This window comes from Corvus moneduloides, chromosome 5 (assembly GCF_009650955.1).
Source record: "Corvus moneduloides isolate bCorMon1 chromosome 5, bCorMon1.pri, whole genome shotgun sequence".
In the NCBI taxonomy this organism is placed as follows: Eukaryota; Metazoa; Chordata; class Aves; order Passeriformes; family Corvidae; genus Corvus; species Corvus moneduloides.
The window spans coordinates 64,051,216-64,069,973 of NC_045480.1; the positions used below are offsets into that span (position 1 = coordinate 64,051,216).

At 37.9% G+C, this 18,758-nt stretch overlaps 1 long non-coding RNA gene across 1 annotated transcript in view; it reads left to right on the forward strand.

Moving 5' to 3' along the window:
- The first annotated feature begins 12,994 nt into the window (after window positions 1-12,994).
- LOC116444621 overlaps window positions 12,995-18,758 on the forward strand; it is a 34,015-nt gene continuing 28,251 nt past the window's right edge. Inside the window, exon 1 of the long non-coding RNA XR_004240410.1 lies at window positions 12,995-13,282. This is a non-coding gene — a long non-coding RNA (uncharacterized LOC116444621). The remainder of the gene's footprint in view (window positions 13,283-18,758) is intronic.

An 18,758-nucleotide genomic window follows, 5' to 3' on the forward strand; every position in this document is an offset into this window, starting at 1 on the left:
ACAGACTTCTAAGCCACTTCCACACCTTACTACAGCTCAGTTCATCCAAACAATAGGCAATAAACCAAACACTTCAAGACCTTCTCCCACCATTTTGCAGAATATGACTTCATCCTTCAGGACCAGTGTCTGAAGCTCATCTGGGAGCAGAGAAACAGGTGCGATCTGTGTGTTATCATTGCTCTGAAGATTAATAACTTCAGAGTTAAGTTTGCTTGATACTTTGGCCTATTTTGAATCACAGAACTCCTATGCTTTAAAATCCACCATCTAGCCTGAGCTGCAAATCTCCACATAGTTTTCAATACCACCAAGAAGGAAAGGAAAGATAATGCTTTTTTATTTAAAGATACTTCAATTGAGACAGAAAAAAAGAGATAGTTAAAAAAAGTAGTTGAAATTTTAAAGCTGGTGCATGTACATTAAAGACAATTTTTCTGAATGTCAGTTGTGGGATCCTGTATTTGGTATCTTCTACCCATACAGAACTGGTCTACAAACATTTTTTTGTACTACACTCTTGGTAATATGTCGTTTCTTTGTTATTATAAATACAAAGTCACTTGTAGATGGGCTTGCTGGGAACCAGACTTGCTTTTTCAGAGAAAAAATATTTTTATTTTTCTTTTGTGTGAAACACATCAGTAGAGCTACACTGTTAAGAGTTTTTCCTCCATAAAGACAAATTTGAATTTGGTTAGAACAGGGAAAAAAAAATAAACAACCACACTTTCAATTATTCTAATCTGTATGATTTTTAATATTACAACATCATCACAACAGCTACAAGAAAAACCCAGCTACATTATGAAGAAAAATGTCAGCATCCTTTGCTTTGGTATAAAAGTATTAAAAGGATCATTCTGTGTCTTTTCCCCAGGAATGGCTCTTTCTCATTCAAGACAACTCTATATGGCCAATAAGCACGTTCATATTGTCATAAGGAACTGCCTTGAATTACCTGTTCCACTTTACTTTTTGGTTGTAAAATGTGCTGTCACTTTTCTCAGCTTTTCTGCTTTATTTCAGTGGTTGCATCCTAAGAATTTTTTTCTTTCCATCTGTTTAAAAAACTGCTGTGCTGTTTTGTCAGATAAGTTACAAAGCTGCACTATGCTTAATTTTATGTTTGGGGTCTTTTTCCCATTTAGAAATTATGATGATCTGAAATATCTTCACCTGCAGGGTTTTATTCCTATCTTATGTGGACATCCCAGTATTCAACAGACAGTTGCTACCAGGGCTTCCAGCATAAGTTATTTTATACAGCTTGGCAAAAACATAGCTGAGCATCAAAGGGATATTAACATTTCAGTTTGCCAAGAGTGGCAGGTTGGATTTAAACCTGGCAAAGAAGACTGACAATAATGGCCTCTTAAAGAAAGGTGACAGATTTTTTTCATGCTGTGTTTCATGCGGGGAGACCTAGCTAAAGCTTTAAAGAGGAAAACACCTCTTATGGCAATATTCATCTAACAAAAAGGCAGGGAGAGAGAGGCATACAAATCTCAGGGCATTCCTTTAGTCCACATACATGGGTTGAGATAATAATTAGTAAGGATTTTTGCCTGTCACCTCACAAGTGGCTTGCAATCGCATTGTGGGGCTGGGCAATGTCTTCATTCTTGCTTGCTGAATAAATTCTGTGAATAATTTGCAGCATCTTGCACAAGCATTTCACCAGTCATGAGTGTTTGCTATGCAAACTGTTTCCTTTGGAGGTGCAGGTCACAGAGCACATTTGCTTCTTTGCTGGAGCAGAGTGAAGGTTTGGAAGCAAATTTTTCTGATGATGAATGTAATTTTTTTTTTTTCTATTTGAAGACACTTGTATTTCCCTACAGAACATGGTTCTGCTGATTTTTTTTCTGGTCAGTTCCAATGCTAAATCTCTGAAAAAATAATTAACTAAAGGAAAATGCAAACCATATGTCTGTACCTGTCTCTATAATATGACATACATATACAAATATCCAGGAAGTCCTGTAGATCATCGAGGTCCTATTTAGACTAAATTAAACATGTTTTGGATCTCACCACTCTTGGAAGGCAGTGTACTGGTCTAATCCACTAGTTCAGACTATTATTGGAAAATACTTTTTTCCAATGTGCATGCCAAAAACCACACTTAGTGGAGCTGTAGAGAGGAAACTGGAGAGTGGGTGATGCATGCTATTTCCTATCTCGAGTCTGCCTGTCTTCTCTTGCATGTTCAATAAATCTGAGCAGCAAAACCCTTGTGCTGTAATAAACTCCTTAGATTGGTCTTACAGAGGGATGAGGTAACTTGAGCAGGACCTTTGCAGTTCAAAAATAAGTAAATGCCTCTTCTTGGGAATCAGTTTCCTGGCTCCAAGTGGGAGGCACTGAGAACGTAGAACATAGACATTTCAGTTCAGTGCTTCCTGGGACTGATGCAATTTGTAACCTCCCCTTTTAAGCCCGCTGCCAACTTCTTGTCCTGTTTCAACTCAAAATGGGTGAATTCCCTTGAGAAATGTGAACTGGGGGGGGGAGGGTGGGGGGGAATGGTGCACATCATTAGCCAGGCTTCAAGGTGTTTTGGCTGCCATGGTTGGTGTAATTTTCAGTGTCATTCAAGGCACATTCACTGATGAGTGAATTTGCATAGTAATTTCTAATGGCTGGCTTTGATCAAAGCCCATCAGCCTGTGGGCAAGACGCTGGAAAATATGACTGGAGCAGATGAGATGCAAGTGAAGATGTGGTGGGTATTAACAGCCATATGTTGAAAAGGTGTTAGCTCTGTGACTTCTATAAGGAAAAATCCAGGTCCCCGGAAATGTAGATTTGTGCTAAGGAGGGTGCTAAACCTTCCTTGTGCTTCCTCCTTACTGTGGTTTGTGTTCCTACTGATTGGCATTTCCTAGTGTGGTTCCTTAGGAAGCAATGTCCATGGGTGAGAGCTGGTGGCCTTGCAGGCTGCTCACCACAGTGGTCTTGGGCTACCAAGAAAAGCTACAAACCGTCTCTTTGTGGCACAGTTGAGCTTCAGTCAGTTGCACTGCCATTTCCAGCAAGGGCCTTGCCCAAGGCAAAAATATCAGCCTAGATAACCGGTACCTCACCCTAGGAGAGAGAAGCTGAGGACAGCATGGCTTAGAGAGCATGGCTGACAGTGGGTAGTGGGTACTGAACTACAGCCAATGGAATTTTAAGGCATTAAGAAAGAACAAATCAGATTTTCAAATACACTTGTGTTTAGCAAGGTGCAAAGGGCCACATCTGTCATTTATTGAAATAGCAGTGCTGGGGTATTTTTTAAAGCAATTTTTTATTGAAGTGGTTATTGCAATACCTAATCCTTTCAAAAGTGTGTTTGTGAGCATTTTTAATGTCACAGAATAGCTAATAATGAAAATACTTGAAAGAAGAAACACATTTTTCTCACAATGCTTTCCCTTTATTAAAGCTACACCATTCACAAACTACTATGAACAAAACAAGACATGAAAAAATGAAAGAAACTACACAGCCAGCTTTGTTTGGGAAGAGGATCATCTATTCACAAGGCAAGACAAATCCCTGGATGCAATAGTTTCCCATGTGAATGAAAGTCTGGTCTGGGGAAAGCTATTTAAATTTATTAATATCTAAGAACTATGTTGATGATATGCTTTTAAGTAGCTTATTCCATATAAATTGAGGGATTTTTTACTAACTCACCAATATCTGGGAATGAACTGATGAAGTATTCTCACATCTGTCTGGACCTGTTGATGACGGTTTCCCAATGTCATAGAGACACAACAACTTTTTGCAGTTCTTTTATGCTTCTGCTTTCTTGTTCCAAGCTTAAACTGAGTTCAAACAGTGACTGAAATGTTTCCAGCTGGTAGAGCGGAAGAACTAAGAGCTAACCTATGATGGGATTAATGTGCCATTCCCCTTTGAGCTGCAGGAGGAAGATCTGACAATAATATTTTTTTCAGGTTACAGTTTTGAAAAGGCAAATACTCAGGGACCTCCACAGTGTGGGGAAGGGAATTCAGACAAGGCACTGAGAGCGCCAGCTTTGTGATTTGTTGCATATATGAGGTCCCTAAGAAAAAGGTTATGGTGAGTTATGGTGAGGGAATAGTTTTATCCTTTGCAACTGACAAATAACTCCTCTTTATCCTTTGCAAGAGAGACTGGATTCATTATTTTGTCAAGATTTTTCCTCATTAATGTAGGAATTGCTTAGGAGAAAAGTCTTTACAAGCTCTTTTCTGTGTATCTGAAATGATGAAGAATGATACTTTCCAGGAAAATAGATCCCTGAGACATAGACAGGAGCTTTATCTTTGTCTATTTATTACATAGCATTCAATGCAATGGCATGAGTTTAAGAAGCAACTTTTGGTTTTGCAAAAACATTTGGGTTTTTGCTATAACATCAAGAGCCCAACCTGCTGCAGATCCCAGATGAGGTGCAGACCTGGTAGTTGTGAAAACCATATGCTAACTTACAGAGAGCTGCTTTGCACTTTATTATATTTAGACATTGGCTGGTTTCAGGGACCCTAAAGCACCATATTTCTACACACTATTCACACCTATATCCAGATATTTCAAGATTATAGATTGTTCTGCTCTCTATCCATTTGGCAAGACAAGGGCCATGGTGATGCACTCTTTCCACTTCCCTCTTCCAATCCTCTTTACATGATGTTTCTTCTCTCCCTTCTTCCTGTCCAGTGCTCCAGGGTTGTGATACAGGAGGAAATGATTTTCAATGATATTGAGTAAAATCAGATGTGAGAGCCATTCAGTCACCTATGTAAAGCCACACAGTGCTTAACAGAGTTATTTCTCAGTCTGTAACTGCACTAAACCCAAGTGATTTGAGTGTAGGTGTCTGTGAGATTTGGACTTGCACAATAGGCCAGGTCATGAACTAAATGAATTTTGCAGATTAAACTGGTATGAGCTCTTGAGTCAAATTATATGTAATAGGAGTTAGGTGGGGATTTCATTAGGGGGACAGAGCTCTCAGGAGCAGCAGCTTGCCTGGAAAATGAATGCCTCTCTGTGTGCTGTTTTAAGAGGCTGCTGGGGAATGACAGTTCCCATAGCAATACAGAAACATTTTAAACAGTTAATACTTCATGCATGGCTGAATAGAGTGGGCTGAGTAGTAGAATCTGCAGTCATCATCTTTAGCACAAGTAGCTTCATTTTAAATGCATTTATTAAATGTTTCTTATATCACTCTGGATACTCTGCAGAAACTCAAAGTGCTGCTCAGTTTAACATCATCTGGAGCAGCAACACTCAGGGGGAGGCACATTTAAGTGGAGCGATGACAGCTGAGTACCACAACGCAACATGATTCAAACCTTGGTGAAGGACCAAGTGTGACAGTAAGAAAACTGCCAAGTGATGTTGTGTCCATTTGAAAGAGATAAGGACCTTGATTTTGACAGTCCCTTCTACAGCCAGACTCCACTGTAAACTGCATATTATAGAAGGCTGAAAAAAATCTTCAGAGGAAAATTGCCACTTTCCCTAATGCACCAACTGTATGATTCTCTTTTTTTTTTTCTTGATCCATCCTGTACCAGTCTTCTGCCACTGTTAACAGAATTGGGTACTTTCAAAAGCTATAAAACAGCAGGGAGATGGTTCTCCTTTTCTGGCACACCTGTCCAGGAGTTAACTCACCAGGTAAACTCTGTAGTTGATAAGTTTATGAGCTCTTATATATTTTTGGGGTGTTGCTTCGGTGTCTGTATGCATTCTAGCCTTAAAATCAAGGGTCTCTTTTAAAGCTCGTTTTGATTACCTTGAGCAGTTTTGTACTATCTTCAAGCTTTTTCTTGTCATTATCTGAATTTTCTGGCAGTTTATAACTCTGTTGAACACTATAGATCTCAGAACAGGTCCATGTAGGATTTGTGACAGAAAACATATTTCATCACTTCTGAAAAATGAACATTTAACCTGTTGCCTATCTTTTAATAATGATTAATTCACAAGAAAATGTTTTTATTTTTCCTGTAACATGTATGTGGGATCTTGTCTAAAGATTTTGAAAGACAAAACTTTCAAAAATTTCTCTCAGTACCAAATCCAGAATTGCTTCACAGGGAACTTGGACATTTTCTATACCATATTTTTCCAGCTTGGGGAAATAAAGTTGCTTAGTTGCTGAAGATAATAGCTTCCCTCCATGATTAACAACTGTCACAAGTAGTCTATATTCAGATTTCTCCTATAAGCACATCCAAAACAGTCCCAGTTCTTAGGTCCAGCTTTTCTTGGTGCCACATTCAGCTGTGGAGACATTATTCCAGACACAGCAGACATAGGAAGCTCAAAAGCCTCACAACAAACACATTGTTCTGAAGTAAGTTTGTTATGAAATCACACTGTCATCAATGCTTACAGAGGCTATTTTTTTTTCTAAATACTGTGCAAAGTAATGAATCCAGCTATGAACTTGCAAAGTTCCATTATACAGTCACCCAAGGGGCTTCTCCTTGTCCTTGCTGTGCATACTGAAATATAGAGTTTAGCAAGTATCTCGTATGTGACTGCATATGTTATTTTTCCTCTAAACACGGTGCTGTCAAAATGTATCTGTCCCGTCACATAGAGGACCTGTGTGTCCAGATATAGCTAAATACCTTTGAATAGGTTAATGATGACTAAAAATTCCATCCTTTTTGAGCTTCCTTTTTTTTTCTTTTTTTTTTTTTAATTTAATTGATTGCTTTTTGTAGTGCATGATGTCTTACAGGCACTGCTCACAAATTTAAGCACAGGTAGGCTCACAGTCAGCTGTATGCTTTCATTATCTGTGGTGGCTTTGTTCATTTTTAAGCTGACATGCTCATACACCTGGGTCTGATGGTTGTTTTCAAGAGAAACCCAGCTGTTTTTATAAACCACAGCTTTTGTAGAATCATCCATAAGCTATGGTATTCTTTTCCATATCAATAATCACAACAGATTTGCCCTGTATTCTTTTGGGTGTCATCTCTGTTTAATGTCACTGTCTTTATAGGATTTCTAGTTTTTTAATTGTGATTTTCCTTTGATGTAGTTTCATGACACATTATGGAAGTTGCATTTTTCTGTACGACCATCTCTGTCTTGATGATTCCCTGAATAGTGGTAACACAAAGAGTGAGGAGGAAACAAGCTGTCAGCAGATGTGAAATTTTATAGCTCTCGGTTCCCTGTCCTTGTTATATCTTTGGATTGTCAGGAGAGAGATACTACAAAATTGCTACAATGAGTTACACATAGATGAAAAAGATGGGTAAGAAGGAAATACACATCTGTCTGCACTTCTGATTTGAACCAATAGTCTCAAGGTGATTAGCTCTTGCTCCTCATCTTTAGCATTCTGATTCCCTTTCAGCTGTGTTTTCTCAAATAAGTAAAGAGTGCTTCCAGACCCTCTAATTTCCAGAGATTTAGTGTAGTTGGTGATATTGTCTCAAAAGATTAGGCAGCCAAAGTGCTTTGACTTCCAAAAAGATGGAAATCCTTAGGGATATACACTCACTACAATATTACCAGACTCCTCTTTTTTTTTGTCTTCCCACATTCCCACCTATACACTCAGGTACATGTCAACAACAAATAACAGTATTTTCAGGTCTGACTAGCTTGCCTTGGTTCTGCTCCTGTTTGTGCTTTCTCCCATTGCAATACTGAGAAATGTTGAAAAAGCAAATGTTAATAATCCTATACTCAGTTCCCACAAATCCTCCCTTCCCTGCCACGTCCCCACAAGGATAGCTTGGGGACTAACCAAAGAGCAGCTGAGCTTTGCAACATGCAGGAGATGTCCTGAGAAATTTAGTGACATACCCTCCGGAGTGCAACAGCAGAACACAGGACCATGAAGATGGCTTTAGAAAGTGCCTGTGAACATCTGCTGCTAAGCCAACCCAGATGCTTGGGCCCCAGTGTCAATTATTCCAGTTTATGCTGTAGTCTGGGCATGTCACACATCCCATTTGAAAAGGGACCTTCAGTTCCTAAGTGATGTCAGAGTAACAGTAACTTTATGAGCTCAGCCTGCTTGTTTTTGCCCAAATCTGGAAAAATCGCCAGAGATGAATGAATGATGAAACACTATTTTAGGCAGGGAAAGCAACAATATCATTATATTGCTTCTAATGTATGAGTTCTATTTGAAAATTGTTACAAAATAGGTAGCTAGGAACATTTTTTTCTTATGTCATTTCTTATGAATCTCCTGTTTCTGAAAAGGTGTACAGCCAATGCTGCCACTTCCAAACATATCCCATTAGAGAGTTAATTGAAAATTACGCATATTTTATAAATCTCTGGTTGTTGTACCCCCTGAATTAGGGGAGGTAATAGAAGTTTTCCTTCTCATTTAGGAATCTTTCTGTGAGAACTCAAATAGGAGAGTTCCCTTCTAATAACAAATTTGGCCACATTTCTAAGGAAATGGATACCAGAAAAGCCTCACTAAGAATTCAAATATTCTCTCCCCGCCAAAGCCTTACCACAATGGGCAAAAACAGGGAGAAAAGAGGGAAGAATGAAATAACCATGAAATGTCTCCAAGTATCAGAGAGAGATTGGTTAGAGGTAGGTATTTCTCATTTATTTATTTGGTTATTTAATACAGTAAGCACTAACACATATATTTGGCAGTGAAAATACTCTCTGTGGTTGCTTTGTGGGACAATTTAGGTGACTTTTTTTTTCCTGCACAAACATAAGACCTGCATCCAGTTAAAGCTTCACACAGCATGGGTTGGTAGGAATACAGAAAAAATATGGGTTAATAACCGGTGTGTTTTGATCATCTCTAATGAAGTAATTATTACTTCACCAGAAAACAATACTTACAAGAATGTGGCACGATATAATACATACAAAGGAATTTATTTTCTCAGTCAAAATAAACAAATATTTTTAAGAATGTAAGCACTTTTTGGTCTTTTAACTTCCATGTTGGGAATACTATTTCTCAGATGATATTTTAGCACTATGGCTTTGCTGTAGAGCAAAACAGTAAATTTCGTATAGATTTTCCCTTTTGTTATTGTGTGGGTGTGAACGTAAACTTCCTTAATTTGGGGAGGTGAAGGAGTTACCTCCACAGCTCATTTTCTTTCTTAAAATACTATCTCTGAGCAACTTAATATCCTCATCTGTTTTCTGTTAGGTTCTCCAAGTTACTGAGGAAGTAGCCTTGGGAGCTGGTTTGGGATGTGAAGTGCAGGAATTCGTGCAGTTTCCCTATTATTTATATGATGCAAAAGCCAGGATCACTGAAATAGACTAAATAGATTGTCACTCAGACCACATGCTACTGACTAGCAAATTGGCACTGAGCCCCAAAAAAAAAACCTGTGATGAAGCAAAGCAGAATCATGTCTCCTTTTTAATGCTACCTGGAAAAAGCATATCTTATCCATTTTCCCTTTTCTTTCTTTTTTTCTGGTTCAATTTTCCATCTGAAGAATATGACAATATATCTGAATTTCTTGTCATGCCCAGCTTACAGTTCTTGAAATTTATTTTTCATGTGTTTGAAAACACATCTGACCAGAGATTTCCAAAACAGACTTCTGCCTTCCCACCAATATGCAAGTTATTATACTACCCTTAGTACATTAGAGAAACAGTGGTAATAAATATATAATTTAGTAGGGATTTTTCTAAAAGGCTTTTCCTATGTGATCTTTTCTTAAACTCAGTTCCTCTTCTTTTCATCCCTTCTGAAAAATAAACATGAAGTGGTGAGAAAGAATTCGGTACAAAGTAGTTTAATAACAGTATCATCCAGGGTACTGGCTATTTTTAAGACCTGTTATTTTGTATTTTGCTCTCTCCATCCCTTTTCTCTACAAGTCAGTTCTGGTTGTGTCTGAAAATCACACACTAGAAATGTAATCCATCTCGAAAACAAACGAGGGAAGGGGAAGCTATAGAAAACTAACAAATCCACCTTGTTGTGTTTTCTATTAAGGCCTTTTTTTTGGGTTGTGTGGAAAGTGAGGCATCTAAATTCATATTATGGAACAATGGGATTTGTGTCCTTGTATGAATATTTACATCCCTTCTTGCCTGAAGAAAATGAGCTGCATCATGATACAGTTGTTCCCAGCCATGCCATGGGATTGCTCCCTTTTTCGAAGAGGGTTGATAAGGCTCGCAGCTCTGTCCTCATTGCCTCCCCTTCTAAATAATAGCATTTCTGCTCAGAAAAGTTTCCCTTGCACAGAGGTTTTTTAAAAACAAAATGAAAACAGATGCTGAAGAGTTTGTATTTTCCATGCAATATTGGTTTTGTTGAGTATCAGCATTAATGTCATATGCAAGAGTGGATTTCCATTGCCTGGATTTCCATTGCCTGTTGACAGGGTGTGATTTTGTAATTTGCTGTTCTATACTGAGAAACAGTGTTTTTCAATACCATTTTTAGTGTGTAGCTCTTCCTAAAAGACTTGAGACAGACAAGTTGCTGTCTCTGGAGGTCTCAATGACAGTTACATTCTAAGTTAATGCAGTTGCTTTTGGGCTTTGTTTTTCCAACAAAATGGTCTCTAAAGGTTTAGGATTAGTAAGGAAAGTAGGAAGTGGGGGATAAGAGAAGACAAGGGTGGCAATGTGTTCTCTCTCTGGATAATGTGTTAAGAAGCAGGACAGTTCTACAGGTTTGGCATATTGAGGGTTTATACCATGGGAGAGCAACTCTCCTTTATAAATCACTGTGACTATAAGGAAAACACACATCCTGCTCCTCTATCCAAGGAAGAATAGCCTACATTTATTTTTCTTCCATAATTATCTTTCCAGATACATTTTTTCTGGCTACATAATGACTTGAAATGTACCCCAACTAGTCTCCACGGTCAAACATTTCAAACTCTTCATATTTGAATTAAGAAAACAGTAACTGAGACATAAATAATTATTTAGATGTTAAAAAGGGATGAAAACCAAAATAAATATGTTCAAACTCCAAAATGCTGAAGACAGAGTGGTCATGATTCCCCATTGCTCGGGTGGGTGATGTTTTCAAGACCAGGCTCTTTGAGAACCACCATTTTGGAGACGCTGGAAAAGATGAGGAAGTGTTCTGGAGGCTCATAATCACAAAACAAGCTCAAATATGAGGCTGCTCTACTTTATTTCAATTTCCTTGCTTCTGTCAAGTCCATATATTTTATTGTGAGTACACTTTTAGAAAGGAAAATTAAATTAAATTAAATTTTGAGCCCATGTACTTAGAACATCAGACAGACTCTGGAAGACAACAAAAAAGAAACTACCATATATTCAGCAGTTCTGAGGCTCCCCACACCACCCTTCTCTAAGATGCCAATTTTTTCCCCTCTTGGGTATGACTTTTTCAGCCATCTGACCTCTTTTAGTCCTTCAGTCCTCTGGTATGAAGCAAACCCATAGGATCATACGTGACACTTTTAAATCACAGACAACTTGACTTGGGAGGCAGGAATACAACACAATGCTGAGGGGTTGTTATGATATTGTCCTGTCAGGTTACACCACTAGTTCCTGCTTTAACCTTCCAAATCATTCTCAGGATAGCATTTTCTTATAATATAAACTTGAAGCCACAAAAGCATGCTAAGGCCAGATCCTCCAGTGAGAAAAGTTTGCAAGTAATTTGAGTTCTTCTGCCCTGAAGTGTGTCTGAGGTAAATTGGGTTGCTGTTCTCTTGGATTCACAGAGATATGATGAGTCCTTTTTCTTTCCTTTCCTCCTTTTCCTTTTCCTTTCTCTTCTCTTCTCTTCTCTTCTCTTCTCTTCTCTTCTCTTCTCTTCTCTTCTCTTCTCTTCTCTTCTCTTCTCTTCTCTTCTCTTCTCTTCTCTTCTCTTCTCTTCTCTTCCTTTCCCTTTCCCTTTCCCTTTCCCTTTCCCTTTCCCTTTCCCCTTCTTTTCCTTTTCCTTTTCCTTTTGCTTTTCCTTTTTCCTTTTTTCTTAAGAGATCAGGCATTCAGAGGTAAATGCTCTCCTTCTGGTTCTGTGAAGAGCTTTTATATTTCAGTGGTCATACCATTGTAATGAGTGAAACCAAGAGACCATCTGGTCCTCTGTTTGATCTCTGGTAATTGCCAGTACCAGATGCTTCAGAGGACAGAGCAGCAGAATCCACAGCCGAATAACCAGACAACAAGAGAAGAGTTTCTTTAGCTCCTGTCAATTAGTGGATCATTTATGCCTTATAAAGTGAGAATTTTTTATTTATCATACTTCCTGTTATCCAATAATCTTAGTCTTTAAATTGTTCAGCATTATTTTGGTCTTGGATTCTAGAAATACTGATGGTAGAAATAAGTTTCTTATCCTGTCCTACCTGTTTCAAGGATTTATTTTACCTTTATATTTGACAGTAGAAATAGTCACAGAATACTATGTTTTATGATATAAAGGCAATAGCTATTGTAGGTAGGTTATCAGAAATAAATTCATTATTTGTTCCAGGGACTATCCCATACTTCAGCCTTGGACGTTGTGTTTCACTCCAGTTAAGTGGGAATTTAGTTTTGTACAGATTAGAGTAGGAACTGGAAAAAACCTTAATAAATACTAAAGCTGAATTTAGAAGAGACTACTGTTTGAATGGGCCTTGCTTTGATGCAGGCCAGACATAATAATACTGAATCCTAACTTACAATTCAGAATTATTGAGTCTAATTAGTACCTCAGATCCCAAAGGCTTTGTTGACCTCATCTGTGTCTAACTGCATGTTTCTGCAACCTTTGCCATAGCAAAGTGCCATGTTTGTTAGTACCTCTTGGAGGTATTGCTGTACCAACTGCTTAATAATAATTTCTAGTTTGCAGGGGTTTGCGTTAAGCACAAAATGGGTTTATTTCAGGCTGTTACTTCCAACTAATGTGTTGCAATGTTCTGTTGTTAGCAAGGCAATGGGGTGTTCTCAGTCAGAAATGGTTCATATATTTTATTTTGTTATTTTTAGTTTTTAATAATATCCTTTGTTTTCCCTTTCATGCCAGAATGGTGAACATTTTTATCTTGCAAGATGAAATTCGATGCACTGATTGTCTCAGATCTGAAAGACTGAAAAAGAACTTTAGAGCTGAGTCTCTGTATTGCACCCAGGTGATGGAGAGTCAGAGCTGTGCAGCCCAACCAGCCAAAGGGATATTCCATGCCCTATGACATCATGCTCAGCAATAAAATCTGGGAGAAAGATGGAAAGGGGATGTTTGGAGTTATGGAGTCTGTCTTCCCAAGCAACCTGTATGGGTAATGAACTTGGCTGAAGACCTGCCTGCTGCTGGAAAGTACTGAATTAATTCCTTATTTTGCTTTGATTTTATATATAGCTTTTGTTTTATCTGCTGAACTGTCTTTATCTGAACCCAGGATTTTCTTCCCTTTTGCCTATCCCATTCCTCTCCCCCATCCCACCACAGGGGAGAGTGTGTGTGTGTGAGTGGAGGGGGGGGGGGGGTTAGCTTCCTACTGGGGTTACTCTCCAACAAATACTTAAAAACTCAAGTATCCTTCCCAAACAGCTACTGACTTCCTTGGATTACCTGTTAAAAGCTGCTCAGACTCCCAAGTTCCAGAGGTCTTTCAGACCATTTCTCAGATGTTTTGATCTGCTTTTTTCTATCTTTGCTGTGCTTTATAATTTTATCTTTTCATTTTGCTATTCACAAACAGATCTAACAGTGAAAATGATGGTTTTGGTTTTTTTTAAAAAATATTATCAGAGAAAGAAAGGTTCAAAAATCAGGTCTGCCATTTAGCCAGAAAAGGATGGTGATGAATTAATTAATACATGGGAAGAGCATGCAGTAGAACATGATTTCACTTCAAAGGGCACAGAACCAGCACATTTATGACAGATTTGCTACTTCAGGGAACACAACATAAAAGACAATCTTATCCAGAAATCGAGAAATAGTGCAAAAGGCATTGAAAATTAACTGCAAAGTTGTGAGGTGTCATTTTGTCCAGTCTGTAGGGAAGTTAGTGAAGTCAAACAGCCGTGAAGTCTCTGCTGCTTCATGGCAGAGTCATGATTGATTTGACTTCATATAGAACCACGTGTATCCATAGATGAAAAATTCGTGCGCACTCTAGAAAATCATCATCAGTCTTTCGGACAGGCTTAATGTGCAATCTGCTGTATTGGTATGGATGCAAATTTAGCAGGTTTGAGAGGCTTGTGGTGTACAAGTGTAGATGCCGATTGGTTCCTAGATAATTAAACATGCAAATCCTGCCTCAGCTCAATTAGAAGGTAGTGTCTAGGTACAGTTCTTTCAAGCCTTGTATAACATGGGTGTTTCAGACTATGTCATCTGTTAGAAGTCATCCATATTACACAGAAATGTTAAAGGAATAAGATATTTTCCTTTTACTAAAGACAAAGTTACTGTTGTTTTCAGCTTGGCTTGATGAAAATGTATCAGCAATTTTTACAAATCACTGCAAGTAGTATAGGGGAGGGAAAGAAATGAGTAAAAAGTAATCTTTCCAGCGTGAATATTTACTGCAGCATGAAAAGACATTGATTCTCATTGTGAATAACTTCAAGGAATCCTTTGACTGTAAAAAAGCCAATGACAAATTGGCACAGAGAAGGGATAGGTTTTCAATATACACATAACCTAAAGCATGGCCTCAAGTCACCAGATGGCTCAAGGGATTAGCAATGCTATGTAGTCTTTTCACCTTCTCCTGTCCCCTCCCCTTCAAGCAACAGGTTCAAATATTCAAGTAAGTAGCATAAACATCCAGACAGACACAACTTAGATGATCTTTATCTACAACAGGCAGTGTAGTAAAAGTGGTCACTGCCTAGTAGTGTTACCTCTGTGAGAAGAATTATATGCTGGGGATGTGTTAGTGTTTCTTTGTTTTCATTTGGGTTAAATTGAAATCTTCCCTTTGAAATGTTTCAGTTTATTTTCAGGCCCTTTCAAAAACTTCACTATATTTACGGTAATTTTGTAAATTTTGAAAAGAAGCACCATTCTGAAAAAAAGCAGTGCAGTTTAAAACCTGTTACAAATCCCACAGTTGTTTGATTCAATTAGGAAGGGATCAGATGTGAACTATAAATCTGTGAACACACAGAAGGGATATGATTCTGATTCTTAATTTTCAGTATTCAGTGTTCTGTCACAGATGTTTTGATGAATTTTGCTTCCGGTCATATTGTTTTCTTAGGGGAGCACATGCACATACCATAGAAGTATGATCATGACTGTTAGTAAGTGAAAATCCTTTAGGAAATCTTGGTGAACTACACACTACTTTAGACAGCTTTTTATTTAAGACATCAGATGAGAAATTGTGGGGTAAAAGCTGTTGAGGAGTTATATTTTCCTCTATGTTTGTAGTGCTTGCTTAGTAGATAAATAAAGTACTTTAATCCTTGTAATGAGAACTAGAGGCTATGTTTCAACAGCATGAAAATCAACAACCAAAATCATTTACCCTATTCTACATTTAAGTTAACAGTACTGATTAAAGTGAAAACCAAAAAGGACCAAAACAAAAACCAAACAACTAATGATGCAGAAAAAGATAAGGCAAAAAGCCACTGAGATTGGTGTATAAATGTAACCCAGAATACTATACCATTTATTCTTGTGTGACACTCCTTTAATTGAAAAAATATTTGTCTAACTTGTATTTTAGGCTGTTCATACTCTGCTAACTTTTAGCTACAGACCTAAATTGCTTTCTTTTCTTCAACAGAAGTAACAGTTTACCCTCTGCAAGGTAAATGCAGAAGAAGAATAAAAACTAGTTGAATTTAATGACCTGATTTTGTGCTGCAGTGATTTTATAAAACTCTACTTTTCTCCTTTTGCTCAGTTACTTGCCTTCTGATGCCTATTTTTGCCGCTAGCTGCACTACAGTGTATGATTTATACTTCAGATTCTAAAACATTTATTTTCTTAAATGTTCAGGCAAGTTCTTTGTGTTATATCAAAGTTTATTTTGTAAATCTTGACCTTTCAAGATGATATATTGGCCCCACTGATGTCACTGGCAAGGTTGTTTTGGACTTGAAAAGAGGGCAAATTACTCTCAAGGATGCTGTTTTGGTAAGGCTGCAATGCTCCTAGGGAGCCCCTATATTCAGATTAGATCCATGTTGCCTGGGATTTCACTCTGAATGTTTTTTTTTTCTAGTACATGCTAACGGTACCTCTCAGATAACAGTACCTATTCATCAGCTGTGCTGTGATATTTGGGTACACCTGTATGTGTAAAGGACAAAGTTTGAGCTGTAGATCCTTATTGACTCTATTTAAGTCACAACCTGATACAGTTGTTCCATTTATGACTTAGTGCAATTCACTGCCCTCCTTCCTATCCACCAGTGATGTAAGTGGTGTGATTGCAGATTATGGGGCAGACAGATATTAGTTTGAGATGGGCACAGACTGGCAAGTCTCCAAAACCATGGGACCCTTTGACAGTCCCTCCCTACTTAACCACAGCATATATTCTCTAGTGTCAAGGTCCTTCTCTTTTCTTGTACTATACAGGAACAAGGAGAACAAGGAAGAGGACTTCTCTGTCCTTTGCTCATTTATATTTAGGCTGTCCCATTTATATTAAACAAAACCAGAGAAAACAAGAATTCTCAGCTTGAACAACAGTCCCTGATTCTGTTAGGACCCTTCAATAAATAATTGCTTTGTGCATAATCATTAGATTGAATGCCTTCATGGAAGAGAAGTTCAAAACAATGCGACGGCCATCACTGAGCAAGTTCAATACTGAATAAGCAAATGTTCTTGCTCAGATTCTCTTTACTTAAAAGGTCTTGCCATTATCATTATAACTAATGAACCTAGAAGAAAAGCACCAGGAAAATAAATAACATAATGTAAGCTAATCTTGAACACAGTTTGGCTTCTGGAAGCAGGAATGTCAGACTGAACTGAATGTTCAACAAGGTCTGCACAGCAAATCACCAAGCACTACATAAATTCACATCAATTCACCTGAGAATAAGGGTTAACATCTCAATAATCTTCTTCTGAGATGCTTTTTCAGGTTTTTCACATTTTGTCTTTATCTCATTTTCTGCCATTTAATACTTTATAAGTAGCAGACTATCTTGTTTTTTCTTTTAGAACTTTGCTTTGTAATCTCCCTTGGAACTTGCTGGATTTTTTCTCTATTATATATCCAGTGTATTGTGATACCATCACTCCTCTTGTAGCATGAATTTCAGTACACTTGCAAACTTAACAGTTTTACCGTGCAATTACTGTGATGTTTTTGGCAGACATATGAGCCTGCATTTCTTTTTTGGGCAAAACTTCTGTAAGTTCATGAGTTAATCAGCAGAGAAAAATCATGCTGACTTCGAATGCATAAAGTTTGCTTTGTGTTTATATATTGCTTCATATTGATCACACACTGGTACACTGACAGTGGACAGCCTTAAGCATCAGGGGCTTTTAGCATCTCCTGCTTTCCCTGGTTATCATGGGCTTCTTCTGACCCTCTAAAGGACATGCATCATTTTATATCAGCTAAAGTTTCAATTCAAATGAAAATGGGGGGCTGGTCTATTGGTCTTCAATCATTTTAGCCTAGTATGTTGGTTTCTGTGAAGTATCTTCTATATAAAGTGATGCTCAGTTTGAAAGTTGCAGAACTGGTATCTAAACAGAAATTTACTGCAGTCACTATTTCTACATGAACTGTTTATTGACGTGCAGAATGTATAGCTATGGACTCTAAACATGGACAACAAAAAGTAAGACATAAATGCTTTTTGGTAAAATACACTTTTTAGTCATTCTCTGAGTGCTGTCAGTATTGCTTAAGAATATTTGAGGCACAAAATTTGTTTCAGGGGAAAAACTCCTTAAAAGTCTATAAAGACTGTAAAGTTCAGCCCCCCAAGTTCAATGCCAATATCCTCTGTGCTAGACTTATTTTGAAACTGGGGAGTTTCGGACAATTTTACAGTTGTTCCCAGATTACAATAAAATACAAACCAGACTCTAGAAATGTGCACGTTATATTTAGCTTGCCTTTCAGCTCTGGCCACATAAAATAAATTTGAAACTGCAGCTTTCCAGCGGAAAAGCTCTCAGACTACTCACTGTTCAGGGCCGTGTGAGATGAAATGGAGGTGGGAGGACCACCCTTTTCCAAGGTGGGCACAGGCCATGTAAACATATGTGGCTGGGCTGAATGGGGAGCCTGAATGGTGGCATTGTTCCCTGCCTTCTTGAGCTCCCTCCCTCCCAGCAGGCACACAGCACAAGTCCCGCTCCCAAGATGAGAGCTTAAACTCTGCCTGTTACAATTCAAGAAACCCAGACTGCACTGAAGTTTTAAGTCTATCAAATATCATGAATGCACACTCACCTCCCCAGAGTCATTCTAGAGGCATTCCTGAGCAGTTTATAGGAGTTTTTTTCCCAACACATGGCAGAATTAATTTTAAAAAGACACTTTCAAAGTTTTTTCCAGTGGGATTTCTACATTTCATACTTCATTGTAGTTTATTTTTGAAAGCTGTCTGTGACATGATGAACGTATAAACAGTATCTTTAATATATACACATATATAATGCTGTTCAATAGCTTTACATCAAGTGCTTTCCAAGAAAGAAGACTCAGGAGATACTATAAACATATTTTATGCAATTACATATGTTAAAGTAAAATCTTCTAAACTAAACTTCTAAGCTGATTGTAGGGACACAATTCAACAATGTTAATAGAAGTTCATCTTTTAACTTCCATGCCGCTGCTGAGTT